General features: G+C 39.7%; 1 protein-coding gene across 2 annotated transcripts in view; it reads left to right on the plus strand.

The window, feature by feature from the left end:
• The window catches only part of LOC125850626 (receptor-like protein Cf-9), a 61,782-nt gene that overhangs the window by 12,191 nt on the left and 44,817 nt on the right, over positions 1 to 4,774 (plus strand). The gene's annotated exons all lie outside the window — the stretch shown is intronic.

Below are 4,774 nucleotides of genomic sequence, written 5' to 3' on the forward strand. Positions count from 1 at the left end.
TTCTTTTGGGATTATATGGTGTGTTAGGCTGACTTTGGATCATTTTTATTCCATTTTAAAGAGAGAAATTTAGGGTTCTTGAGAGTGAAGAAGAGAAGAAGAAGAAAAGAAGGAGAAGAAGAGGAGAAGAAGAGGAGATCAACAAGTTTCCATCGTGGGTGATCCCTATCAAGGTATGTGAGTTCTTTGTGTGGGTTGATACTTTCCCCCACACTCCAAGCTCATTTTATGATTTGAGGAAAGATTGGAATTGTTGTTGAAGTTGTTAGTTGTTGTTGATGTTGTTAGTTGTGTTGTTGAAGTTGTTGTTGGTTGTGAGACATGATTGGGTTGTGTTTTGAGTTGTAATCCATGGTATGTTGAGGGATATGATGATCCTTAGTGTTTGGGGTTAGATCCTTTGAAGTAAGGATGGTTTAGAGTTGAAGAAAAGAGGAAGAAAAGTCGAGTTTCTGGCCAAGGGGATTGGCGCGTCGCTCCTGTCATCGTGCCCCAAGAGGGGCTCTGAAGCCCAGCCCTTGGGGCGGCGCGCCACTCAGAGCACCAAGCTTTCCCATTCTTTCCATGCTTTCTCATGTATGTTCCTAGGTGTTATACCTATGTTCCCTAGTTGTTTCCAACACTCTAATGTACATTTAAACCTCCCGAACTCATCACTAATCATGCGATTATATGCCTTGAATCCATAGTTCAATTCAAGGCAAGTTAGTATCAAGTTAAAGAGAAGTTAGAGTCAAGTCAAGCCATGTTAAGAAGTAAGTTCAAGCAAGTCCTCCAAGGTTTTCAAGAGTTTTCATTGAACGTTTTAACTTCATTTTTAGACTCAAGTTTCAAGTCAAGCAAAGAGCTTAGAGTTTCAATCTAAGTAAAGAGTCTCAAGACTCAAGTAAAGTCAAGAGTGTAAGTTGAGTTCATTTCTCAAAAGCTATTAGGGAACTATGTATTCCCAAAAAAGTTTCTAAATGTTTTTTTACATTTGAGTAAGAAAGGAACTATGATTCCAAAAGAGCCTTATGGCTAGTTTTCAAGAAAAAGGAACATAGTTTCCAAGTAAGCCTTTGGGCTAGATTTTGAGTAATTATCTCATTTAAAGAAAGATGTGTTTAAAACACTTATGAGTCAAAAACATTTTGGGAGTAGTATCGAGCACCGATTAATTGAGGACGCGAGTTCATATTAAACTCAACTTTCCATAAGAACTATGTAGCCAACATGGGAGTTAACGGGTCATACTTTTTAGATGAACCCGTAAGATTAAGCTAGTGGATCCACTTAGTAAAGTTAGCTTCATATATCAAGACCAGGTATAGGATGGTCCTCAGGCAACGTGAGGTAAAACGTTGTATCATTAGCTTCCTATATCACGACAAAGTATAGGATGGTCCTCGGGCAACGTGAGGTAAAACGTTGTATCACCACTCATGTTCATAGTGGTGGTTTGTCGGTTAGAGAAGCTCCCACAATAGAAAGAGCATGGTTCCTCGAGGGTTCTGCTTAGTATAGATGGGGGTATGGGACTTCATTCATATATTGCACAAGTAGACCTTGAGAGGAAACATGGTATTTTCATGATATTATAAATATGATTTTTACGTCATGTTTTAAGAGTTTTACAAGCTTTATATATTGCATGTGTCTTATTGCTTTATATATTGAGTTCAATTATTCATGAGTTGAACTGAGCCAACGTAAGTGTTCTCTTGTACTCTTTTCAAGCTTAAGTGGTGGTTTAGCTTTCCAGCTCGCATACTCGTACATTCATTGTACTGATGCCAGTTGGCCTGCATCTTATGACGATGCAGACACGGGTACCCCGGATCAGCATCCTGCACGTCGTTGATTCAGTTGAGCACTCCAGAGTCAGTGGTGAGCCTCTTTGCTTTCCGGAGGACTCGGTTATTTCGTGTTTCTAGTTTCTATTTTGTTAGGATGTTGCGGGGTCTGTCCCAACATCCATCTCAGTATGTAGAGGTTTCATAGATAGTCAGTCAGTTAGTATTGAGTCTCTCATCTATATATATATATATATATATGTAAATATTCTATTTTGAGACTCGAGCTGCCTTTTNGATACAACGTTTTATCTCACGTTGTCCAAGGACCATCCTATACCTTGCCGTGATACAGGGAGCTAATGACACAACGTTTTACCTCACGTTGCCTGAGGACCATCCTATACCTGGTCTTGTTATAGGAAGCTAACTTTACTAAGTGGATCCATTAGCTTAACTTTACGGGTTCATCTAAAAAGTATGACCCGTTAACTCCCATGTTAGCTACATGGTTCTTATGGAGAGTTGAGTTTAATATGAACTCGCGTCCCCAAATCGGTGCTCGATACTACTCCCAAAATGCTTTGACTCATAAGTGTTTTAAACACATCTTTCTTTAAATGAGATAATTACTTAAAATCTAGCCCAAAGGCTTACTTGGAAACGATGTTCCTTTTTCTTGAAAACTAGCCCTAAGGCTCTTTTGGAATCATAGTTCCTTTCTTACTCAAATGTAAAAACATTTAGAAACTTCTTTGGGAATACATAGTTCCCTAATAGCTTTTGAGAAATGAACTCAACTTACACTCTTGACTTAACTTTAGTCTTGAGACTCTTTACTTAGATTGAAATTGTAAGCTCTTTTCTTGACTTGAAACTTGAGTCTAAAAATGAAGTTAAACGTTCAATGAAGACTCTTGAAAACCTTGGAGGACTTACTTGAACTTACTTCTTAACATGGCTTGACTTGACTCTAACTTCTCTTTAACTTGATACTAACTTGCCTTGAATTGAACTATGGATTCAAGACATATAATCGCATGTTTATAGATGAGTTCGGGATGTTTAGAAACACTTTGGGGTGTTGGAAACAACTAGGGAACATAGGTATAACACCTAGGAACATGCATGAGAAGGTGGGGAAAGAATGGGAAAACTTGGCGCTCTGAGTGGCGCGGAGCGCCAAGCCAAAAACTTCAGAGATGGCCTGCTGGCGCTCTGAGTGGCGGGCTGCCCCAAGGGCTGGGATTCAGAGCTCCTCTTGGGGTGCGATGACAGGTGCGATGCGCCAATCCCCTTGCCCAGAAACCCGACTTTTCTCCCTCTTTTCTTCAACTCTAAACCATCCTTACTTCAAAGGATCTAACCCCAAACACTAAGGATCATCATATCCCTCAACATACCATGGATTACAACTCAAAACACAACCCAATCATGTCTCACAACCAACAACAACTTCAACAACACAACTAACAACATCAACAACAACTAACAACTTCAACAACAATTCCAATCTTTCCTCAAATCATAAAATGAGCTTGGTGTGTGGGGGAAAGGATCAACCCACACAAAGAACTCACATACCTTGATAGGGATCACCCCCGATGATTTCCACGACGGAAACTTGTTGATCTCCCCCTCTTCTCTTCTTCTTCTCCTTCTTCTCTTCTTCTTCTCTTCTTCACTCTCAAGAACCCTAACTTTCTCTCTTTAAAATGGAAAAAAATGATCCAAGGATCAGCCCTATACAACAATATAATCCCAAAAGACTTGGCTAGGGAAAAGACTAAAATGCCCTTAATTTTTCCGGACGGATTCCTTGTCAACTGCCCAACTTTCAAAGGGCATATCTCACTCATACGAACTCTGAAACGAGCAAAATTTATGGCGTTGGAAGGTCATTCCACAAGATTCACAACCATAACTTGAACTACTCCTAACTCATCCTGAGCTGGAAGTTATGACTGCTCAAAGTTAACCAAAAACTCACTGATTTCCACACTTAGCCAAATTTCCAGATTTTCAAATCCTTTCCAAAAATGAAAATTTTCTAATTCCAAGCCTCTTCTTAGCTATTTCAAATTGTCGAATGTTACACAATGAAAGGNCTGGCTTACTTAACTCAGCGGAAACCTTAACTCAATGGAATAACTCCATGCAATGAAAGGTCATAAAGCAACCTAACTGATAAAATTTGACCAAAAAGGCAACTCGAGTCTCAAAATAGAATATTTATAAATACATAGATGAGAGACTCAATACTGACTGACTGACTGTCTATGAAGCCTCTATAATACTGAGATGGATGTTGGGACAGACCCCGCAACATCCTAATAAAACAAAACTAGAAAAAAACGAAATAACAGAGTCCTCCGGAATGCAAGGAGGCTCGCCACTGACTCTGGAGTGCTCAACTGGATCAACGGCGTGCTGGATGATGATCCTGGGTACCTGCGTCCGCATCATAATAAGATGCAGGCCAACTGGCATCAGTACATGGAATGTACGAATATGTGAGCTGGATAGCTAAACCGCCATCACTTGATATGAGCGTGAAGTTGTGAGAATCTTGTTTTTGTACACCACTATCGATCTTTCAAAGAACAAATTTGAAGGACATATTCCAACTATTATGGGAGATCTCATTGCACTCCGTGTGCTGAATATATCTCATAATAGATTGGAAGGTCATATACCGCCATCACTTGGAAGATTATCTTTGGTTGAATCATTGGACCTGTCAAGTAACCATCTTGTAGGAGAGATACCAGCACAATTTGCTTCTCTTACTTATCTTGCAGTCTTAAATCTTTCCTACAATCATCTCGAAGGGTGCATTCCTCAAGGAAATCAATTTCAGACCTTTGAGAACAATTCATATGAAGGCAATGAGGGATTACGTGGTTTTCCTGTTTCAAAAAGTTGTGGGACAACTTATGCCGTATCTGGACAGCTAGACGGTGAAGAAAGCAATTCTGAATTTCTGAGTGATTTTCGGAAAG

The sequence above is a fragment of the Solanum stenotomum genome, unplaced genomic scaffold (genome assembly GCF_019186545.1).
Source record: "Solanum stenotomum isolate F172 unplaced genomic scaffold, ASM1918654v1 scaffold18271, whole genome shotgun sequence".
Taxonomy (NCBI): Eukaryota; Viridiplantae; Streptophyta; class Magnoliopsida; order Solanales; family Solanaceae; genus Solanum; species Solanum stenotomum.